The sequence below is a fragment of the Bubalus kerabau genome, chromosome 7 (genome assembly GCF_029407905.1).
Source record: "Bubalus kerabau isolate K-KA32 ecotype Philippines breed swamp buffalo chromosome 7, PCC_UOA_SB_1v2, whole genome shotgun sequence".
Taxonomy (NCBI): Eukaryota; Metazoa; Chordata; class Mammalia; order Artiodactyla; family Bovidae; genus Bubalus; species Bubalus kerabau.
This window is the reverse complement of record NC_073630.1, coordinates 28,173,096-28,198,399: the sequence shown is the minus strand read 5'-3', so window position 1 is coordinate 28,198,399 and position 25,304 is coordinate 28,173,096. Positions and strand designations below refer to the sequence as shown.

General features: G+C 37.9%; 1 protein-coding gene across 16 annotated transcripts in view; it reads left to right on the top strand.

The window, feature by feature from the left end:
• The window catches only part of DKK2 (dickkopf WNT signaling pathway inhibitor 2), a 583,019-nt gene that overhangs the window by 471,257 nt on the left and 86,458 nt on the right, over positions 1–25,304 (top strand). Inside the window, exon 7 of one of the 16 annotated variants that reach the window (XR_008716815.1) lies at positions 3,560–3,690. The exons of 14 other annotated variants lie outside the window; for them this stretch is intronic. The gene's annotated coding sequence lies outside the window, so the exon portion shown is untranslated. Of the gene's footprint in view, positions 1–3,559; positions 3,691–25,304 lie in introns of those variants that run through there. One more of the 16 variants, XR_008716810.1, reaches the window with a different exon arrangement.

Below are 25,304 nucleotides of genomic sequence, written 5' to 3'. Positions count from 1 at the left end.
AACAAACATTTATTAGACACATATGTTCTATGGGGTCCTTGGTATAAGTAGCCATAAAAACAAATACAGTGTATTTGAGGAAGCCGGTTGGAATTTTAAGGTTGAATGAGACTCCCAGATATCGTCCAGTTCAAGCCTCTATTTTCAGTACGGTATGAGAGCTGAACAGTTTGATGAGTTTTCCTTTTTATGCAGATTTTAAGAGGAATACTTGTATCTCTTAGTTATCTGGTTACCCGGACTTTAATTATGTTAAGAACAGGAACCTTCTGTGGGCTGCTGTAAGTGAAACTTGAATAAAATGAAGCTGGATATTGATCTCTATGTAAAAACACTTCCTTACTAACAGAAAAGGTATCTACTTATTTTAGCCCTTTTTCACAGCATATACTCTGGTTCCTCTGACAGACTGTCAGGCTGTCCTTGAAGAGTTATACTGTAGTCATCAACCTGTTAAGAAAAGGTCTGACATGCTGGACATTATGGTGATCATGTTAAGAGGTGGTGCCTGCCTGCCTTTTCTGTACCAAATATTTTGGAAGGAATTAAATTTTTATTATTTTTTCCTGTGTGTCAGTGCCTCACTGCTCCCGGAGGAAGCCGGATCTTAATTTTATCATGTACAAAAGCACTTTGGAAACATAAATGGGAAGAGGCAGTTGTTTATTAGCTCAGACTGTTTTGCAACCCCATGGGCTGTAGCCCGCCAGGCTCCTCTGTCTATGGGATTTCCCATGCGAGAATACTGGAGTGCGTTGCCATTTCCTCCTCCAGGGATCTTCCTGGCCCAGAAAAAGGCAGGCTCACAAGGAATTAGAAGCATGGTAGGAAACAGCAAAATTGTGCTAGTGGAAGGGTAAGAGTCTGGTGACATCTCAGAACGGATGGTAGAAGGGTTGTGTTAATTAAAGTGGGCAAGTTCTTAAAACAGGGGTGGAGGAACAGGTGGACTGAAATATATTAAAGAATGTGGTAAAGTGCAAGTTTAAAATGATGTCACACGTTTTTTTAAACGAGCACGCTCAAGCATTTATTTTTCCAAATTAGTCACTGCAGAAAACTCATTCCTTTGATATTGTCATTTAGACCTTTCTTTTGAAATCAACTTCAGAAATAGTTGACATGTCTATCAAAGGCCATAACTTTAGGACCATAAACAAGGTTATATATACTGATTAACATACTGTATTCAAAATCCTTGATACCGAGTGCCTTTGTGTTCTTTCCATAAACAAAATATCCCACGGAAGGTGAGGACATTGAAGAAATGTGGTACACTGGGTGAAACCAATTCCCAAAAGCTCCAAAAGGCATTCGGAGTCACAGAATCAGTATTGTAGCTATAACTGTAAACAGTTCAATGTTGATTGCTTTAAGGTGGTATACCCTCAGTTTGGCTGATAGCCTTAAACAAATCTGTCATGTCACCTTGTAATCAAGTCCACTCTAGGAGAAAGAACCTGGCTGGAATTTATGTAATATGGTTACCATTTCTCAGGGAAGCAGAAACTTCAGGAAGCAATTAATGAGTGCAAGCCACTAGTGTGTTCCCCACCCAAAACCCACTCTTTCTGTGAAAGAGGAAGCAAGAGCAAATCACACCGGTGCATTTCCCTAGAGTCCACTCTGATGACACCCGTTACTTCATGTGCCACTTTTTAGTTAAAATATATGCACTGAGGTCAGGGGGAAAAAAAAAAAAAAGAAATGATGGTCTGTCAAAAGTATTTTTTTAATGCAAACACATTCTATTAAAGTTTCATAGAAAAGACTAAACAGCTTAACTCAGTAAAAATGTTTTTTCAATTGTTCAAAATTAATCCAATGCTTCCAAAATGCTCTTTGGAAATCCTTGTTAGTTTCCTTGCCTATGTGCCCTCCTGCTATCTTTCCAATACTCTTTAGAAGGAAATTGTTTTTTAACAAGAAAAACCTTCTTGAAGTCACATTTCCAATGGGGCCCTGGCCACACCAGCTGCAACACATTGTGACTAAACCATTGTCTATTTTGGTTCTCATTGTTAAAAGCACAAGTGACCAACACTCAGGTCTTGTGCCATAGCCATCCCAGTGATTGATTACAAATTGGACTGGAATGAGTGCTGTGAATTTTCTTGTTAAAAAAATACAAGCTTTCAACACAAAAGAACAGCTATATTTGATAGCCTGTCACTTAAAAAGTTAAGACAGACCAAAATACAATTCTGGTTCTTAGTAGACAGCAATAAAAAAATGTAGCCCAACCTCACCAGTAATTCTGTTTTATAAAAAAAGTCCATTTCTGGGAGAGTCAGAGACTAGCTGGAGAAAATGCTCTAATTGTGGAAGTAAGATAGTCCTAATTTTTTTTTTTTTTTGCCTTTTTTTTTTTCCCTGCTTTTTATTTATTTTTTTTTAATTTTATTTTATTTTTAAATTTTACATAATTGTATTAGTTTTGCCAAATATCAAAATGAATCCACCACAGGTATACATGTTAGTCCTAATTTTAAAGAACTCTTTAAAATATCTCAGGGAATTAAGGCAGAGTGGCCAGAGCCTTGGACAAATTATTGATTTCAAATCCCTGGTAGCAGATTAAAGAATGGCACGTTCAATGAAGAGCTAGTATCAATCATCATAATAAGATTTAATATGAGGAACTGAAGGAGTGATATTCTGAAGCTAAGATCCATGGAAAGGAGAGGAAGACCATAAATGATAGCTGCTGCTGCTGCTGCTTCTAAGTCGCTTCAGTCGTGTCTGACTCTGTGCGACCCCATAAACGGCAGCCCACCAGGCTCCCTGTCTCTGGGATTCTCCAGGCAAGAACACTGGAGTGGGTTGCCATTTCCTTCTCCAATGCATGAAAGTGAAAAGTGAAAGTGAAGTCGCTCAGTCATGTCTGACTCTTAGCGACCCCATGGAGTGCAGCCTACCAGGCTCCTCTGTCCATGGGATTTTCCAGGCTACTTGTGTCTTAAACACAAAATTAAGCAGGATAAACAGGCTGACCTCCAAACTTTAGTCATTGCCTGCCCCATGGATAATGTAGCCTGATATTAACCATGTTGTTACTGTACCTCTCCAGCACATTTCTACCAATATCCTACAAACAGCATCAGTGTGGTTGGTACTGTGGTTGGATATCTAAGCAATACACAAGTCCTTGCTTCTAGAAGATAGTACAACCAGCATTTGTTGAGAACCTACTTTATGTCAAGAAATTTCTGTTAATTTCACTATATTAATAACATTAGTTCATCGTCTCAATACCCTATAGCACCTGTCATGTGCAGAGCCCTCAGTAAATACTTGAGGGAGGCAGTCAGGCAGGAAGGAAAATGCTAAAAAAGTGACCATATGCATTGTAAGTGAGCTCAGTCTTTGGTATCTGTGGTCCCATGATGGATCAGCTTCAAACTCAGAGTTATTTGAGTATAGTTTTAATACAGAAAAGTTTTGTCTTGATGAGTGCAATGGAAAGAACACACATTTTTTGTTTATTTGTGTTTTTTGTTTTTTTTTTTTGTAAAAGTGAATGAGACTTTTCCATATTGGGTTTTATTTATTTTTTCAGGAATTTAACAACTTTATAGAACTGTGCATATAAGCCCTGGAAACTATACTGAACTTTGTTTTCTCATCTCTGAAGAAGAAATCACAGTTGCTACAAGCTTCAAGCGGAGTAGAGTGTGTATATATATATATATATATCTCCATTAAAAGAAATACAAACCTTTTAAATATATAATAATTACTAATGGTCACTTAAAGATAACAACAGATTGTTAGGTAAGAACCTAAAAATAGGCTATGGGAAATTCAGATCCCAAACTGCAAATAGTTTATACTATTCTAGGTGTCAGTTTTAGTGGGGAAGAAAAAACAATTAATACTAATTGTTCAATTGCTCTGGGTTGTCCGCCATGTTTTCTCTGACCAGAATTTCATTCAAGGTTAGTCAGTCAAGGTAGGGGCCAAATGGCTCTTTACAGCTTAAGGGAACTAGGGAAGAGAGAGAATTCCTTGCTGGTCTGATTGTTGCAAACCCGGTGACAAGAACACAGAGTATTTTTGGAATTTGCACATGCTTAACACCTGGAATATTCTGAGAGTTATAGTCATACTTCATCAGTCACCAGAATGAAAAGCCAAATGCCGATCTGAAGGAGAACTTCTGAGGCAATTCTTCTGGAGCTCACTATATACTCTACTTGTCATCCCTCAGACATAAGCCTTTAATCCCCTCTTCCTAAAATTGTTTATTTTAAAACTGAGAAAGGCTAAGGATGTCACAGCCGAGTGGTGAGCTTTCCCTTTAAAGAATCCCATCCTTCAAGCCCATCTTTAGCAAAGAAACTGGCATTTCATGTGCTGAGCAGATGACGTCCTGCGGCCCCGGCCAGCCCGCCTGTGCAGCTGTGCCTGTCTGGCACACAGGTGTCCTAATTTGGACCTTCTTGAAATTCTGACACCACGTTTTCCTCCACTGGGAAGTATGACTTGGCTATGCTGTTTTCCAGTGACAACAGATATACCGGGCTAACAATAACAGCCCCAAGTAAGGTGATAACATAGCCCTCTAACTCATACTTAGCTAGGACCCAGGGTACAGGGTTTGTTCTAGGAGTCTGGGCCAACTTTTTGGTTTTGATTTCCTCTTTTATATTGTGTTTTGTCATTCGTGTTCCCTCCTCTCACCTCTTAGGATTTGGGGGGCGTCTCAGAAGGGTGGGAAAGTTTCTTAGAGAAGGAAAATACTGCTATAATACATAAACAAAGCTAAAAATTGTACATACATGGGATGGTAGTCTTCCAATCATTAGTATATATAGAGCAACCACATTCCAATGTTAAATAGTCGTCAAAGGTTTAAAAATAAGCAAAACTAGACAATTTCTTTAAATACTTTTCATAGTATTTTACAAAAACAACTGTGAAAGTAAAAGGAGATTTTTTTAAATGCAGGCAACAAGCAAGAAATGTAGTTGTTCTTTTCTGCATAATCTTTTACATAATCATTTCAGTCTCACCAAAAATATTTCTTAGTGCAGAACCCAGATGTTCTAAAGTTTTTTTTTTTTAAAGACAGCAATATTTAAGAACTTTCTTATTCCTTTCCATCTTAGTAACAGCTGCTTCTAACAACCACTTATAATGAATATGTCCAAGTAGGAAAAACATAAGTGGGAAAAATGAGGGAAGTAGATGGTAACATAATGTAGTGCCAGAGATTGTGTTCCTGCCCTGACTCTGATTCTTTCTCACAAAAGATAATTCTGAAAAATGATGTCTTCTTTACCAAAAGCTATTCATCTTTACTCAAATATGTCCTACAAATCTGATTGGCTTTGCCTTTAGATAAGTAGACATAATTACTCAGCTCAGCTCAAGAAAGAAAAGTTTATTACTCAGAAGTGATTTTATCCCACTGTTTTAAGATAATTCAGCTATTGCCTTTGATCTAAAAGGAATGATATAATATGGAAGAGATATCCTAATTTTCAAAAAGTGATGGTTTATTCCATAGAATGATGAGTTTGATACTGATTGTGGCCTACATTACAAAGCAGATTATAAAATTAAGTACTTATGGAAATAGATTTACCAAAGGAAAGACACAGGTTTACTTAGATTAAATCATGACAAACTATAATTTCTTGAACATGGAAACCAGTCTGCTGACACTATGATGCCATTTATAGCCATTTCCTTTGAGAGTTAATGATCTTTTATCTTTAAATACCACTATATGCCAGTGACTCTCATATTTGTATTTCTTAGCAATACCCCTCTTTTGAACTTCAGAATAATAAATGTCGACCTAACATTTCCACTAATACATATTTCACACTGACCATGTCAAAATCATCTTTTCCCTTTTCCAAAGCTGTAGCACCCATGGATTTCCTCAACCCATTTGATGGTAAATCTGTTTTTCTAATTGCTCAAACAAAAAGGCTTGGATTCATCTGTAACTTCTTTTTTTTCCATACATTCATGTTCAGTCCCTCAGGAAAGCCCCTTAGCTCTATCTTAAAAACATATCCATAGATCAAAACAGGCATTTCTGCTTGTGAATTAACAGTAGTTCATAGAAAATTGACTTAGCAATTTAACTTAGGACAAGATCAACCCTGAATATTCATTGGAAGGACCAATGCTGAAGCTGAAACTCCAATACTTTGGCCAACTGATGTGAAGAGCTGACTCATTGGAAAAGACCCTGATGCTGGGAAAGACTGAAGGCAAAAGAAGGGGCAGCAGAGGATAAGATGGGTAGATAGAATCACCGACTCAATGGGCGTGAATTTGAGCAAACTGTGGGAGATAGCAGACAGGGAAGTCTGGTTGCTGCAGCCCAGGGGGTTGCAAGAAGTTGGACAGGAGGACTTAGCAACTGAAAAACACCACTACCACACAGAGCAGAGCAGAACTTCCCATGAAAATACCTTCATACAAACATGAGAAACACATTTATTTTATAGTCTAGGAAGTGTTATATCTGTATACATTTAGAGTATTAAAAAATCTGGTATCCTAAAAACCAATTCAGTCATCAAGTCTGCATTGCCAGGGCAGGAAAAATTACTCAAGTAGCATTTACTGACCATAGCCTATAAAAACAAAAACATTTTGAAAATCCTGTTCTTTGTTATACTGGATTCCTCAGTCATTTTTTTAGTGACCAGACAGCACCAAAACCTATGTCTTAGTTGTGTTTTCTTTACACTTCTCTTTGGCTTTTTGGGGTCGTCTTCTTTTGGGTTTTTCTCTATGTTATATACATAGCTAGCAGACAAGGAGAATGATTTCTTAGATTGGCCACTAGATTCTCTAATAGTCTTATAGGGACTTCCCTTGTGGCTCAGATGGTATTGAGATGTGACTTAGTTCTCCAAACTCAGACTTTTAAATAACTTTTGCTCTTGTTTGATTCTTTGGAAGAGCAGGCCTAATTTATTGTTTAGAAGTAGGGGAAATGATATCACACAAGAAGGGTTATGATGTTATTATGCTATTTATCCTGGTCTCAGTTTTTATCATAATTATTCAATTTATCTTTTTTAGTGTTTTCTCATATTGGAGAAGGAAATGGCAACCCACTCCAGTACTCTTGCCTGGAGAATCTCATGGACAAAGGAGCCTAGCAGGCTACAGTACCTGGGGTTGCAAAGAGTTGGATATGACTTAGTGGCTAAACCAGCACCACATTACCAATAAATGATTGATTGTCATAGACCCATGAGGAAAATTGTATTTCATTTTAACTACAAAAAATATTTTATTTTGCCAAATTTTCGGGTTATTCTGTAATCCCATTTACAGGAATTAGTATTTATGTCTTGGGATATGAAAAATATAAGACTGTATTAGTTGATCTAGTGATACTGACAAATTAACCCATGAAACAGATGAGAGAGTCAAGGTAAAGATTGAGACATGGATCATTAAGAGACAGAGGAACTATTTAAAAACTGATCCTGGAAAACTGAGTATCTATATGGAAAAATCTGGTATTGTAGCATTACCATACTAAATACAAAGATCAACTCTAAATGAATTAGTATTTTCATGCAAAAAGAATAAAATGAAAAACATTTAGAAGAAAATATAATAAATATTTTTTGAATCTTGAAAAGAAGAAGGATTTTAAAAAGCAAGGCACCAACCAGAAAATAGATGATAAATTTGACTATGTTAAAAGTAAGAATGCTGGCCTACCCAATGATACCATAAAGGAAAAGTATATCACTAACTGGGATAGTACATGGAACTGGATAATAACTGGAAGCAGCATATGTAGCCAACCCAAATCTTGTATGACTAAGGATTAGTGTCTAGAATAGTCAACAAATTCCTGTGAGCTAACAAGAAATTAAAACCGGGGTAAACATTCGATAATAATGAAAAAAAAAAAAAACAAAAAAACATGAAGAGGGATTTAACAGAAGAGTAATAAGATGGCCAATGAAAATTTGAATAAAGTATCAATTAGTAATAAAGAGAATGCAAATTAAGATACTGACTTTCCTTTTAACATACACTGGATGATGAAAAATTAAAAACTTGATAATACCAAGTGTGTAAGAGAATCTCTGGAATTTCGGTATATTGTTCATGAGTGTGTAATCACTATATGCATGTGAGCCCCTGGCTACGTGCTTGTGTGCTAAGTCACTTCAGTTTTGTCCGACTCTTTGTGACTCTGTGGATTGCTACCAGTCTCCTCTGTCCGTGGAATTCCCCAGGCAAGAACACTGGAGTGGGTTGACATTTCCTTCTCCAGGGGATCTTCCCGACCCAGGGATCGAATCACAAACCTTTGGCAGGCAGCTTCTTTACCACTAGTGCCGCCTATAATCCCTTGACAATGCCTTGTAAGTATAAATGTTCCTATAATCTCTGATCTAGTAGTTCTGCTCCTAAGACTCCTGAGGATATAACCCAGAGAAATGTTTATTTATGTGCACCAAAAGATATGTATAAAAAGGGCTATAGCATCATGGTGTGTAGTATAAAAAAACAGGAAACAACCAAGCTCATAGACAAAAGAATGTATATGTAAATTATGGTATATTAATGCTGTGGAGTGTTATGGAACAGTGAAGATACATAAATGAACTATAGCTAGACCCAAGCACAAATGAAGCTTTGAAATATAATGGTTAATGACAGGAAATAATATATAAATAATATGGAAGACAGTGTTAATTTTGGAGAGTCAGGAGGGTTGGGATATAGGAGATATACTAAATTGAGATGAATTATTGATATTGTTCTAGTTCTTGGGTTAGATGGTGTGTTCATAGTTATCCTTTACAATATACACATATTTAAATATATTTTGCATGTACCAAATATGCTTTAATATATTTTAAACATAAAAAATTAAAAGGTAATACCAAAGAGAGATCTGAGAACCCGTGTATAACTTGGGGATGGTCCACTAAGGTGAGATATTGGCAGATGAGAGTTCAGAGAGAGGTAAATATCTCTGAGCATACCCTTTAAGAAGTATTATCATTTTAAAAGTGATGTTTGGAGGTCATATGTTGACACTATGGTAAACAGATTAGGGAGAGTTGAATACAAGTAGGACTCAAACCTTAGAGAATGTAGTTAAAGCCTTTATGAGTTTCCTACTGAACCAGTGGTGAGCCTCTTTGCCCCTCACATATCCCACCTTTTGGCATATTCCCCTGATCTATGAGCCTAGATATCCCTCTGCTTACTCACCATCTCTGAAAGTACTATGATTTGGGGGTATTTTCTCCCTAACCTCTTTTCTAATCCTTAGAAGAGGATTCATGGCTTCAGTAAGCAACCCTTTCTACAAAACATGTCTCTATCCTGGTACTGCAACTTCTTAGGCGATTTGATAGAGATGAAATTACTTATTAGAGATGAAGAGAATATTAATGCTAAGATATCAGTGCTGAAGCTGATATGAATCCTGGATGGACTTAATCGCATGTAGAAAAACCTTTTGCTGAACTCTTCTATTGGGAATTTTATTAAATCTATTTGCTTTGTGGGTTCCTTGCTTGTAAAGTAGGTGATAATTCTTAAGCTATAGTAAAGCAGATTGAAATATCTTTAAAACCTGTGTTTAAACTTTCCCTTCAGCAAGATTGCTTGTATGGGATATGAGATATATCAGCAGTTTAGCTTTGGATGCATTTTGCCTGTTGCATTTGGTGAATGTGATTAAAGTGATTTTTATTACATGAACGGTAGGTTATATCTGGTTAGCTACTTCCTGTTCTAAAGAGAATAGAGGTGGATACTAATTCTTTGCTTTAAGAGTAAAAATTACTTTCTCTAATTTATTAGCATGAAAATATTGCCTTACTTAAGTGGTTCTTAATGTTCGGTGCACAGACTCTTGGGTATATCCAGGACTTAAGATGTTATTTAATATGTTATCAAAAACACAGTGCAAAAAAATGGTGAGTAAACTTGCTGGTGTCTTAGCATGAATTAATGTAATGGCACCAAATTGTGCCAATAGCCATTGTGTTCTTCACCAACATACTCATAATAAAGTTATACTTACATACAGGCATACTAGCATATGTATTTTACCTTAAGAATGTCCTTGAAGAAGCAGTAAAATTTAATTGTGCATATCTTCAAACATTCTGTGTGATGACATAGAAAATATGCATAAAGCCCTTCTGTTGCATCTCATTATACAACTGCAGTACTTGAGTTGCAAGTTGAACTTGCTGCTGTTTTTCAGTGACAGCAGTATTTTTTTTTTTAATCTGAAAGAATTATTGAAAAACAAGCTGTAGTTATTCAGACTTAGCAAGTATTTAGCAAGTGTTTTCTCAGAAATGGACAAAATGAACCTGTTAATTCAAGGAAAACAGCTCATGATATTTGCTACCATGATAAGATATGATTTTTCAAGGTCTGTTTAAGTCTGCAAACCAACATTTCCTAAAAGATCAATGGATGATGTTGCAAAGGACAGCAAAGGATTTTAATGTACTACAGTATGAATGTTTCATTAATATGGCCTTGGGTTCTACGTTGTAACTAAGCTTTAAGAAACTACCATCTGTTGAGTTTTGGTATAGTAATCAAAGAATATTCATAATTATATGAAAAAGCTATTAAGATACTCCTCCCCTTTTGAACTACATATCTAAGTGAAGCCAGATTTTCTTTATCTGCTTCAACCAAAACAACATATCACAAGAGATTAAATGCAGAAGCAGATAAGAGAATCCAGCTGTCTTCTGCTAATTCAGACTTTAAAGAGATTTTGAAAAATGTAGAACAATTCCATGCTTCTCACTACAGTTTTCTCCTGTTTCAGAGAATATAGTTATTTTTCATAAGAAATAATGGGGTTATGTTATTCTTTTGAAATGAACTATTAAATATTGTTCCTTAAAAAGCTTTAATGTTTGATGTGGTCATTACTGATAGCTGTCACAAACATAAAGAAAAGCTTTTGGGGGCCCTCAATAGTTTCTAAGATTCAAATAGGGTTCTTAGACTCAAAAGTTTGAGGATAATTCTCTTTTGCAAACTCTTGGTCTTTCTATTTCAGTGGTTTGGAGCAAAGTAAATAGGAAACTTTCAGGAGTTTTAGTACTTAACAGGAGAACTAGAAAGGCAACTTGATCCATTCTCTTTAGTTTCAGATTCTGAGACTTGTCACCTCTTACTAAAATTGAACCCAACATTTATTCTCTTAACCACAAATTTTTGAGAACCTTTTATATGACAAGTATTGCCCTAGAACTGGGAACATAGAAAGAAAGAAAAAAAAGACAAATGTCCCTGTCCTCTCTTAGAAATGTTATTTAAATTAAATACTGGATTTAGCTTAAATTGATAAGAGTGAAAAATTGTGTAAAGGTACTTCATTTGTATTTTGTCAACCAAAAAATAAGACCATTGCTGTAAGGCAACAAAAGCATTTATTTGGGGCCTTAGGAATTATAATTCTGGAGACACAAAATCTGGTAGAAACCCAAATGTACTCTGAGGAGAGTTGAAAACCAAAAGTTTTTTAATGTAAAAGGAAGAATCTGATATAAGTCATATTGCAGAAATTATGATTGGGGCTGGCTGACTAGAACCATTTTTGTCTATACTTGATTAGTTGCTAAGGTTGTTATTATTGGAGAGTCTGCTGTGTAAGCGTTCTTTCAGGACACTGTGGCCCAGTTCAAAGTTCATGCATAGGTCTGCTTACCTGAAGGTCTCCTGGCTCCATTTCAGTGCTCTCTTGGCATTGTAGTTAGTTAGTTGTGTTAGTGGCTCAGTTGTGTCTGACTTTGTGACTCAATGGACTGTAGCCCGCCAGGCTCCCATGTCCTTGGGGTTCTCCAGGCAAGAATAATGGATCAGATTGCAACGCCCTCCTCCAGAGGATCTTCCTGACCCAGTGATCAAACCTGGGTCTCCTGCATTGTAGGCAGATTCTTTACCATCTGAGCCACTTGAGAAGCTTTGGCATTGTAGACTCCATTTTATTCATTCCTTCACAATTTAGTAGATGGTTTCAATTTTAAAAAAGGAATAGAAGTATTATCTATTTTTATTGCCTAACGACTCTCATGTTTATGTATCTTAATACAGAGTTAACCTATACTTTGGAAGGGAATCATGGAATAGTGTATAGTCTTTAGTTGGTGAGGGTTTAATCAAGACTCATGGCTGTCATCTAACTCAAAGCGCACACACGAGTATAGATGTTATTATATCATTGTTGGCTTCCCATCAGTAAATAAAAGCTCTGATAAGCACTGCAATAAAAGGATCTGTTTAAGGTTAAAAAAAAAAAAAACAAAAAACAAAAAACAAGAAACAAGACAGCCTACTGGAAGGTAAATCAAGTCATTTAAATGGGAGTAATAAAAAAGTATACTTTTTTTTTTTTAGTGTAAAAAACAGCTCATTTAAACCGATAAAGTGATGGTACACTTCACAGATGGCAAAATGCTTTGGGATCCTTAGAGGAAAATAAATTCTTTTGAAGTACGAACTTGAACAATTGAGGAACAGTCAGTCACCTGGGGCCAAAATCTTATTCCCTGTAATTTGAGAAGAATTCCCACAGAATTACACAGATTTAGAGAACTGGTTAGCAAGTACTCATTAAAAGAAAAATCCCTGTTGTCCAAGGAGCCTAAAACTGTTTTTTTGTTCGCATAAGAAAATGCCTTAGTCCACTTTGATACTGATTCAAGAACGTCCCTTCCAATGCTGTCAAAGTGAGGGTTTGCATATTTTATTAAAGTGACTTACTTGAAAAATATTGCTGTCCCTTTGCCCTCCCCCAGCTGCAAGTTCCCTTGTTGAAGCATGATTTCATAAATTTATTCTGAAATAAAATTTCTTTTTTCCTTTGCTCTACCCCTTCCAGCTGCAAACTCCTAACCTGCTTTGTTCAATAATTAATACATATGTTGAAAATAAGTACTCATCTCCCCCCCTACCCTTCCAGCTGGAGATTTCTAGCCCTTTCATGGCTTTTTTCAGCTTCTTGTTTGTAGTAATATTTCATGAATCCAGAATCCAGAACAAGTTCAGATTCTCTGGTTCCTCTTTCCAAACCCACACTGTTGTATGGACTCTCAGTGGTTCTGATTCTTGCCAGTGGAGATTAGCCCAGGCCCTTCCTCAGCTGCAACATTACTTTTGAATTCCACTGTTTTTATTTTACTTTTGAATTCCCCAGTCCTAAAAACATTACTGAATGATCATTAGCTAAGGAAAGGCATGTTATAATTTTCTAGTATGAAAACTGAGGAGAATTTTCTTTCTGTGCTTGAAGATGATAGACATGAGCCTTTTGAACCGGTCCATTAGTAAGTAATTTAGAATTCCTTTATATGAGTAATGTTAAGTGTAAGAAAAGATTCCAGTTGTTTGGAAGATTTATTTGGTTCTCCTTTGATAATCTTTGATGTTCATGTCCATTTTCGTTTATTTATCAGGTTGCAAACAGCATATTCTGTTATTTGGCATTTTATGAAAAGACATTACAAATAATGAAATATTCCTGATAACAGAGTGACAAATTGATACTTCTGTTATATAATCCAGTTTTGATTATAGTTGTTCATCATCTTTCTAAATACTCTTGAAAACATCTGTTTAGTAAAATGTCAAGTCTAGGAAACCATTCTATGCTACTACTACTAGTAACAATTTTATTTGACTTTTAATTTTCTTAGAATATTAAATCCTAAAACTTGGAAACAAGTATAAGTCTTACTTGGCACTACATAAATAACCTGAATTGTATAGAATGTGCAGTTTGTGTGTGTGTGTGCACGTGTAAGGTATTGTGTATGAGACACTAAAGGAGGTTTGGCCTCTTGCTTTGCTATTCAATGTTATGGCTGGAGTGAACTTTCTAAATTGCATATCTGATGGTGTCTCTCCCCTTTAAGATAAAGTCTAACTGCTTTACCATGACTTACAGGTCTATGAGGTTACAAGAGTGTTTATTTTCGCCTAACGTGTGGGCTTCTTCTTTTTCCCATTACACATTTTACCTGGATAACTCTTGCTCATCCTACAGGCTTTCCTGAACTTCTCAAGACAAGTAAGGTTCCTAGTGTTCCATGGTACCCAGTATTTACCTTCATTATAATTGTTGCTGCTGTGAATATTTTTGGTCAGTATTACTGCTGAGCCCCCCTTTCCACTCAGACTGAAAATCTTGTTTTCACTATTGTATATCCATCCTTCATTTAGCACAGACACAGAGTGGACATGTAGTAAATATTACTTAAGTGAACAAATAAGTGTTGAATTGTAAATCTTTCAAACTACCTCTTAAATATGGAATATGATTCCATATTGCTTTTTTATGTTGTCTACTTAGTTTTTATTAGTGGTAATTAGAGAATACCTATTTTCTTTTATCCTGTTTTATCAAAGGCTGAAACATTAAGTAGGGAGATTACTAGTAGAGAATATAGGAGTTGAATCAAGCAAGGTGCAGCCAGCCAGGAAAGGAGTAAAAGTCAGGAGATGAGATGGGGGTCTAGTTTGGGAAGTTTCTCATTCTGAGAGTTGGTATTTCCCAAGGAATCAGCAACCATGTTTAATGGCATGCACTCGCCTCCCACTGTTCACCACAAGTCTTTCCAATATCAAGTATGTCATTATCTGTCTTTGCCCAAAGCATGACTTCATCCACTAGCATATCAGCTCCTAAACTTAGCTACATACTAGAATCATCAGATTCCCCAGTTGCTCCTCAGAACAGTGAAGTCTCCTGGTGTAAAATCCAGGCATGGTTAGTTTGTAAAGCTCTTAAGTGAGTGCAATGTGCAGCCAATTTGAGATGCGATGTACTTGGAGATAACAACATAGCTGTTGCCTTGGGATTACATGAAACTCCACGAGCATGCTCAACGAAGGGCATCTTTGGGTTAGAAAATTATCTCGAGTTGTGAGCCATAGCACCACTGTATTTCAAGTCTTTCATTTCTTCTCAAAACATTTCTTATTTTGTAGTGGTATAATTTAAAACTATATTTATTTGTACTAATGGAGTCACTCTATTTTCAGGAATGCAGAAATAAATGTTTACTTTGTCAAGAAAAAACAAATACATGTGAAAAATGTATTTTCTTACCTTTCTGAAACCTATTCCACAAATTTTTCATGACCATATAATACAGATAAAACAGAGCCTCCGTTACTCTTGAGTCCAGTGACACAGCTGCTGCTACTAAGTCACTTTAGTCGTGTCCGACCCTGTGCGACCCCATAGACGGCAGCCCACCAGGCTCCCCCCGTCCCTGGGATTCTCCAGGCAAGAACACTGGAGTGGGTTGCCATTTCCTTCTCCAATGCATGAAAGTGAAAAGTGAAAGTGAAGTCGCTCAGTCACGTCCAGACTCTTAGCAACCCCATGGACTGCAGCCCACCAGGCTCCTCCGTCCATGGGATTTTCCAGGCAAGAGTACTGGAGTGGGGTGCCATTGCCTTCTCCCCAGTTACACAGAGGGCATATTAAAGTTTCATGCAGGAGCTTAAATTTAAGCACAAACTTAAAGAAAGCACAAATCTTCTGGGTTTTTTTAATAATGAATTCAGGATCATTCTATCATTAATTAACCTATAAAAGCAAAGTTACTATGATAATTGCTCCTTCAGAATACATGTGCTCACTGATTTTATCCATTATCTCTGAAAATGTAAAGTGAGGTTCTGTTTTAAAGAATGTCTTCTCTTTATAACATCTAAAATACTATCCTTTTGAAAGGTTTTCAGTTTATCAATGTTTGACATATTTGTCATATTAACATTCCTTATTTCCCTTTACTTTCTCCTCCAAAATAGCTGCATTTTACTTACAACCAAGGAAGGTTAAAATTTTCTTTTAATTTGCTCTCAAAATTCTGTCCTTTCCAATCAAAACTTGAGAACAATATTTTGCCAAAAGGTTCTTACTTAACATCCTTAATTTTCTCGTGATTTGCTTTGTCTAGAAACAGGACGTAAGCCAGAGATTGTCACCTGCCTTTTTACTTCTTTCACTTAAGTCAGATTGGGAGGTGGGGAGTATAAGGGAGGGGAGGGGATGAGCAGAGCATAAAAAGAAAAGAAAACACCTGCAGTCAATTCAGCCATCAAATGAATCACATAGAATCGAACACTTGACAAATAACTGTGCACTTAACAAGATCTTGGAGTCACTAACGATTTCAACCAGACTCTAGAAATTTGATTCAAACAAACAAACCTTCTTGGTTACCCAGATTGTTTGCTGAAGGTATTCTTTTCCCGTACAACCAGGTGCTTCTAAGCATGGAGAGAGGAGCTGAGAAAGCAGGGAGGGCTCCCTCCTGGGATTTAGTTAGGTATACAGAAAAGTGGACTGCTTTGAAATGTTGTTGAGATGTTGGAATTCCACCTTCTGAATCATCCTGTAACACTCTATTCACTTTATCAAAATTGTATATTCAACTTTATGATGATCATTAATAAAACAGAAAAAGCTGCTTGGTTGTTTTTTGTGTGTTTTTTTTTTTTTTTTTTTTTTGAGTCATTTTAATGTGAGCCTCAAACCATTGCCCTCCAGCCCTTTAATTTTTATTTCCAACGTTTACCTTCCAGCTCATTAGTGACATTCTAGTTCTTTGATTACCTTCTCAGCTCTTTAGTTTTTATTTCCAACATTTTCTTAAATGGATTGTCTTTGAAGCCAGGACTGGGTTTTACATAGAAGGGTGTTATTTACTTTAAACCCCCATTACAATTCTAGTTTCTATATAGTTGTGTGGTTTTAAAACAGGAGGAGACCATCATCTTCTTTGAGGAGCTTTTCCAGTGATTCTGGTAAGCCAGCAGATTTGGGAACTCACTGCTCTATAAAACAAAGTATTTACTAAGTGAGATTTAAATGACTAGTGTAGTGTAGTCAGTGAAACTCTACTGATAATTGTAAGATCATAATATAATTTGTCTAACAGAGAGTATATATGAGCCCATAGGATATTAAAAGAATAGAAACTTCAAATCTGTGCATTTTATCCTCCCACTTTAAAAAAATACTGGAAAATAGTTTCTACCTCTTAAATTGCAAGTTCGGAATAATAATGCAAATAGACTGCAAGAGATGCAGAGGTGAATTAAGAGAATGGTGCTCATCAGAGACCATAGAAAAAACCAAAAATGCCATGATGTTAGACTATCATCCAAGATATTTCTATGTATTTTGGGGAGAACTGTGTTGAAGGCATCAAGAAGGAAGAAACAGATGTTCTAGGTCTCTCTGCTGTTTCACATTTTTAAATTTTTCTATTTTTTGTTTTCTCTTGCTGCCATAACAAATTACCACAAACTTAGTGGGTTAAAGGAAGTTCCCGAGGAACTTCAACACTTTCTCGTGGAGATACTTCTCCCCTCTGGATGGCTTCAAACAGAAGATGTAGAACTTGTATTGCCCTCTAGCAACCAATGGAGGATTCTTAAAACTCTACATGAAATTTTCCATTTGGTAATTGAAAATACTTACCAATTTGCTAAGAGTCTTTTCAAGGGAAAAGGATTAATAAAAACTATGAGCCACATTGTTAAAGGATGTGAAGTCTGTCAAAAGAATAATCCCTGTAACAACCAGTCAGCTCTTCCAGGTTTACAGCGTACAGGAAGATATCCTGGAGAGGACTGGCAGATAGACTTCACTCATGCCAAAAACGAAGAGACATAAGTGCCTACTGGTTTGGGTTGACTGGAGAAGGAAATAGCAACCAATCCAGTATTTTGACCTGGAGAATTCCATGGAGCGACTTTCACTTCACTCGTGGGTTAAATCAACCATTTAAATCAATCAAATTATTTTATAGATTTATATGTCAGAAATTCAACACTAGTCTCACTGGGACTAAAATCACGGTGTAAGCAAGCCTGAGTTCCTTTCTACAGCCCTAGGGGAGAATCCATTACCTGGACTTTTCCACTTTCTAGAAGTTTATCACATTCCTTGGCTCACTGGACCCCTTTCTTACATGGTCAAAGCCAGAAACAGAAAGTTGAATCCTTTCACACTGTATCACTCTGGAATTTTTTCCAGTTTTAAAATCTGTATACCCCAATATTCCAGACTAATCTCATCCCAAGGTATTTACTATCTGCAAAGTCTCTTTTGTCATGTGAAGTCACACATTCACAAGTTCTAGGGACTAGAATATGGGCATCATTGGTGGCACATTATTCTGCCTACTATATGTGTGATCTTTAGTCACACATTGTGTACACCACAACTTCTGTAAGTTTATTGGATTAATATCATTTTATATAGTGAGATACATTTTAAAACTGTAAAATTTTTTTTGGCAACTGCAGATGACTTGTGCTTCATGGTAGAATAGATGTTAATAAATTTTTAACTGGGGCTTTGGTCTAGACCACTCGCACAAATCTCTTAGGAAGTCATCATTATGGACCCCAGCATAGGCCTATCAATAATAACTAATACAATCCATTTTTCTTCATGATTGGAAAGGATCACTAGAATTATGATCTGTATGAGCATCAGACACAGTAGTTAATAGGTTGCAAATGTAGTTCTCTAAACATCTGAGTCACAGTGAAATGAAATACCATGTCACAAAATATAAGAAGCATTTTGAATAATTCAGTAGCATATTCATATACCCAAACCCCATTCACTCTGATCACACAATTTGGAATGGTGGGCTTAATGTAAATTGTTCTCTCTCTTGAATTCTATTTTGTAGATTCTTGCTCTCTTTCAATCCACATAGCATTATTAATATGTTATGCTGAACCATTAGCTGCTTTATCACTTCTAATTTTGACCATCACTCATAAGAAAATAAGTAAAACAAACAGAGTATATGAATTCCATGCCTATGCTTTTTTCCCCCATCCTATAGTTCAGTTTGGAATGCAAGACTTAACTTCTTAGAGCTGGCTTAGCAAATCATAATGAGCATACAGATAACCTGGGAATTTGATTAGAATGCAGATTCTGCTTTAGTGGATCTGGGCTGGAGCCTAACATTTTGCATTTTAAGAAGGTCCCAGGTGATGGGCTTATGGTAGAGAATCGACTAGCCAATGCAAGAGATTCAGGAGACCTGGGTTTGATCCCTGGGTCAGGAAGATCCCTTGGAAGAGGAAATGGCAACCTTACTCTAGTATTCTTGCCTGGAGATTCTGATGGACAGAGGAGCTTGGTGGGCCATAGTCCCTGGGGTCACAACTGAGCATGTGCGCACACACAGGTCACGTGATGATGATGAACCCCGACTGGGACAGATTCAGTTCAGTTCAGTTGCTCAGTCATGTCTGACTCTTTGTGACCCCATGGATTGCAGCACGCCAGGCCTCCCTGTCCATCACCAACTCCTGGAGTTCACCCAGACTCACGTCCATTGAGTCAGTGATGCCATCCAGCCATCTCATCCTCTGTCGTCCCCTTCTCCTCCTGCTCTCAATCCCTCCCAGCATCAGAGTCTTTTCCAATGAGTCAACTCTTTGCATAAAGTGGCCAAAGTATTGGAGTTTCAGCATCAGCATCAGTCCTTCCAATGAACACCCAGGACTGATCTTTAGGATGGACTGGTTGGGTCTCCTTGCAGTCCAAGGGACTCTCAAGAGTCTTCTCCAACACCACATTCAAAAGAATCAATTCTTCGGCGCTCAATTTTCTTCACAGTCCAACTCTCACATCCATACATGACCACAGGAAGAACCATAGCCTTGACTAGACAGACCTTTGTTGGCAAAGTAATGTCTCTGCTTTTGAATATACTATCTAAGTTGGTCATAACTTTCCTTCCAAGAAGTAAGCATCTTTTAATTTCATGGCATCACTCACCATCTGCAGTGATTTTGGAGCCCCAAAAAATAAAGTCTGTCACTGTTACCATTGTTTCCCCATCTATTTCCCATGAAGTGATGGGACCAGATGCCATGATCTTCGTTTTCTGAATGTTGAGCTTTAAGCCAACTTTTTCACTCTCCACTTTCACTTTCATCAAGAGGCTTTTTAGTTGCTCTTCACTTTCTGCCATAAGGATGGTGTCATCTGCATATCTGAGGTTATTGATATTTCTCCCGCCAATCTTGATTCCAGCTTGTGCTTCTTCCAGCCCAGCATTTCTCACGATGTACTCTGCATATAAGTTAAATAAGCAGGGTGACAATATACAGCCTTGACATACTCCTTTTCCTATTTGGAACCAGTCTGTTGTTCCACGTCCAGTTCTAACTGTTGCTTCCTGACCTGCATATAGGTTTCTAAAGAGGCAGGTCAGGTGGTCTGGCATTCCCATCCCTTGAAGAATTTTCCACAGTTGATTGTGATCCACACAGTCAAAGGCTTTGGCATAGTCAATAAAGCAGAAATAGATGTTTTTCTGGAACTCTCTTGCTTTTTCCATGATCCAGCAGATGTTGCCAATTTGATCTCTGGTTCCTCTGCCTTTTCTAAAACCAGCTTGAACATCTGGAAGTTCACAATTCACGTATTGCTGAAGCCTGGCTTGGAGAATTTTGAGCATTACTTTACTAGCGTGTGAGATGAGTGCAATTGTGCAGTAGTTTGAGCATTCTTTGGCATTGCTTTTCTTTGGGATTGGAATGAAAACTGACTTTTTCCAGTCGTGTGGCCACTGCTGAGTTTTCCAAATTGGTTGTACCCTAATGATTTAGTTTTACCCTGATGATTTGTTGTTGCCATGGTAACCCTGCCAGGAGGAAAGGAAGCTGCTAGTTGAGGCATTTGGTGCATATTCTTGGCCAAGAAGCCAAAAGGGCCAAGCTGCTACTGCTGCTGCTGCTAAGTCACTTCAGTCGTGTTCAACTCTGTGCAACCCCATAGACGGAAGCCCACCAGGCTCCCCCATCCCTGGGATTCTCCAGGCAAGAACACTGGAGTGGGTTGCCATTTCCTTCTCCAATGCATGAAAGTGAAAAGTGAAGTCGCTTAGTCGTGTCCAACTCTTAGCGACCCCTTGGACTACAGCCCATCAGGCTCCTCCGCCCATGGGATTTTCCAGGCAAGAGTACTGGAGTGGGGTGCCATTGCCTTCTCCGAAGGGCCAACCTACTATCCTGGAATTATGACTGAATGCCTCTAAGTCGGCACTCTGCCAATACCAGCTTCAGGGCAATGTCAGCGAGCCTTGAGCCTCCTATATAGCCTTTGGCTCAATGACAATGAAGGTCACTGGGCTGGGATCCTGAGGCCTCTCCAGTCAGCTAAGGGAATTCTGGGAACATGAACACATTTGTTAGGATTGAAGTGATGGTAAACTTGCCTGGGCCGAATGAAGCCTGAGCAGACTCTGGTGGAGATCTGTAGACATCCTGTGCTGATCCCTCTTCTGGCTTTGGCTGTAGGAGAGGAAAACTGAGCCATCCAGTAGCTAGTTACCTCTGAAGATTCCATCAGGGTGGCAGGCACACATGGAGAATGCCATGTGAAGAGGAAGGCAGAGATCTACTAGTCAAGGATGGCTAAAGACTCCCAACAGCCCCCCTCAGCACCCTCAGAAGGAACCAACCTTCCCCTACCTGTTAAGTAACAAAGTTTTGTGGACTTGAGCTATGGAAGAGTTCACTTTCAACCTCTCCATAATCCTGTAGGAGGTGCCCTGAATTATGTACTATTAACCATTTATGGAATGTGATAACATCTGATACTATGTGTGAGTGCTCAGCTCAGTCTCAGTTGTGTCCGACTCTGTGACCCCATGGACTATAGCCCATCAGGCTCCTCTGTCCATTGGATTTCCCAGACAAGTATACTAGAGTGGGTTGCCATTTCTTCCTCAAGGGGATCTTCCCAACCCAGGGATCAAACCCACACTTCCTCCATTGGTAGATGGGTTCTTTACCACTGCACCTCCTGGGAAGCCCTATATGATACTATGCTAAGCATTTTACTTATGTTATCTAATTTAATCCTCACAGTGGTACCAAGAGATGGGTATTATCCCCATTTTATAGAAAAGGAAGTGAAAGCTGAGGAAAGTCAATGATTTGTTCAAGATTACATAGTTTGTAAGTGGCACAGTTGAATTCAAACACGTTATCTATGTTATTCTAGAACCTGGGATTTTAATCACTGTGTTATGGTAAGTATTTTAACAGAGAGTATACTCTGAACCCTGGAGAAGGCAATGGTACCCCACTCCAGTACTCTTGCCTGAAAAATCCCATGGACGGAGGAGCCTGGTAGGCTGCAGTCCATGGGGTCGCTAAGAGTTGGACACGACTGAGCGACTTCACTTTCACTTTTCACTTTCATGCATTGGAGAAGGAAATGGCAACCCACTCCAGTGTTCTTGCCTGGAGAATCCCATGGACGGAGAACCCTGGTGGGCTGCTGTCTCTGGGGTCACACAAAGTCGGACACGACTGAAGCGACTTAGCAGCAGCAGCAGCATACTCTGAACCCCAGGTCCAGAAGTTAGAATATTAGAATGAAACTGATTTTTAATTTTTATACCATTTTTAGGGCATGCCAAATTTGCTTTTGACTCAACATTTGTTCAATGACTAGTGCTAGTGGTTTTTCTATGCCTTTTCTTTCTTTTTTCCCTTCTTTTGCTTTTTGGCAGTGGAAATCATTGAGCCAGCAAAGCAGATGCATGTGAAGCCCTCCAGCAGATAAACATTTTCCATTCACATTTTGAAGAGAATAAAAAAGCCAAATAAAATAACCCAAATGGCAAACACTGTAAAGCCATTCCTTCATAAAAATAAATTTTTGGTGAAGAGGTCTTTCATTTGGAAATGAGATCCAGCTTCTGATTATGGAAAAAGCAAGTAAAAGGCGGGGAGAAGACCAGTAGGTCTGCTAACTATAGGGCCACACAGTGATACCCTGAGTTCCAGAATACAAAAATGTAGACTTAAAAGATTTGAACAATTTGTTTGTATATCTGTGCACTGTGAAATCAGGCATTGTGAAGAAACAGCATCCTGTAGCTAATTCAGAATGATATAATTCAGGACAGATTTTTTTTTCCCCCTCCGACACATGGTTTTAAAATCAAAGATTTTTTAAAGGAAGATGGAAAAGTCATCATGTACCAAGTGCAAAAAATTACATACAGAGTAAGAGTTTCATAGTATGTAACATTTCTCTTCCTGCTTATTTTTGATTGGGTGAGTGTATTTCTTGTCAGCAAAGACCATAGTGCTTTTCAGGGCTGAGGTCTGCATTAGCCCACTGAAGGTAATGATGTAATGATAAGGCTTTCACATTCCAAAGGAGAGTGATTTTTCCCTATTGTGAATTAAAATGTTTATTTTTTCCTAATTGTTACAGAAGATTTCTTTAATACATTGTTATGTGCCTTTACTTACGGAAAACAAATAACTTCTCATTCCTTTAGGTTAAAAAAATAACAGTTCATTCTTTTGTAAATACAACATATCGTACTTAATGAGCAAGACAATGCACCAAATGGTGTGAGAGGTGGCAAGCCATGATTCTCTGCCCTGCATGACCTTAAAACTTGCAGATAATCTGAGATACAAAGAAAGAAAAAGAATGTACTATTTCTTACTGAGCAAGAGATACCACCCAGGTTTGGAGCTAAGAGCTTTAAATTTATTATTTAATCCTTACAGCAATCAGTGCCAGTTATTTTTAAACCCCAGTCCTGTTGCCTCAAAAAGCTATTTCCTTAACCTAGTCTTGAAGGCATGAATTTCATCATATAAGGGTTAAGTCGTTTACTTAGAAAATTCTTAGAAATGGAAAGCCTTAGGATTACCAAGATCTCTATTAATTTCCCAGGGCTGCTCTAATGAAGTGAGTGGCTTAAAACAATAGAAATTTAAATATTTAAGCCAAACCGATTGGTTTGAAACAGCAAAATTTATTCGCTCTCAGGTCAGGATGGGAGAAGCCTGAAATCAAGGTGTTGGCAGCACCATTATCCCTCTGAAGTTTCTAGGGAAGGATTCATTCTTGCTTCTTCTGATATTATTGGCAATCCTTGGCATTCAGTAGCTTTGTATGTTGTATAGATTGATGATGCTAAAAAGTGGTGAAGCTTGGCCTCACTGGGGCTATATATTTCTAAACAAAAGGTTGTTGTTGTTCAGTCGTTAAGTCATGTCCAGCTCTTTGGGACCCCATGGACTGCAGCCCACCAGACTGTCCTTCACTATCTCCCAGAGCTTGCTCAAACTCACGTCCATTGAGTCAGTCATGCCATCCAACCATCTCATCCTCTGTCATCACCTTCTCTTGCCCTCAATCTTTGCTAACAGCAGAGTCTTTTCTAGTGCTCATCAGGTGGCCAAAGTATTGGGGCTTCAGTTTCAGTATCAGTTCTTCCAGGTAAATTCAGGACTGATTTCCTTTAGGATTGACTGGTTTGATCTTCTTGCAGTCCAAGGGACTCTGAAGAGTCTTCTTCAGCACCACAGTCCTAAAGCATCAGTTCTTTGGCGCTTAGTTTTCTTTATGGTATAACTCTCATATCCATACCTGACTACTGGAAAAACCATAGCTTTGACCAGATGCTTCTTTGTGGCAAAGTGATGTCTCTGCTTTTTAATATGCTGTCTAGTTTTGTCATAGCTTTTCATCCAAGGAGCAAGTGACTTTTAATTTCATTGCTGCAGTCACTGGACACAGTGATTTTGGAGCCCAAGAAAATAAACCATTTTCGTTTTTTCCCATCTATTTGCCATGAAGTGATGGGACTGGATTCCATAATCTTCATTTTTTTAATGTTGAGTTTCAAGCCAGCTTTTTCACTCTCCTTTTCACCTACATCCAGAGGCTCTTTAGTTCCTCTCTGTCTTCTGCCTTTAGGGTGGTATCATCTGCATATCTGAGGTAGTTGATATTTCTCCGGGCAATCTTGATTCCAGCTTGTGACTAATCCAGCCCAATATTTTGTATGATGTACTCTGTATGTAAGTTAAATAAGCAGGGTGACAATATACATCCTTGATGTACTCCTTTCCTGATTTGAACCAGTCTGTTGTTCCATGTCCAGTTCTAACTTGCTTCTTAACCTGCATATAGGTTTATCAGGAGGCAAGTAAGGTGGTCTGGTATTCCGTTTCTTTAAGAATTTTCCACAGCTTGTTGTGATCCACACAGTCAAAGGCTTTAGTGTAGTCAATGAGGCAGAATTTTTTTTGGAATTCTCTTGCTTTTCCTATGATCCAGTGAGTATTGGCAATTTGATCTCTGGTTCCTCTACCTTTTCTAAATCCAGTTTGTACATCTGGAAGCTCTTGGTTCATGTACTTTTGAAGCCTAGCTTGAAAGATTTTGGGTATTACCTTGCCAGCATGTAAAATGAGTGCAATTGTGCAGTAGT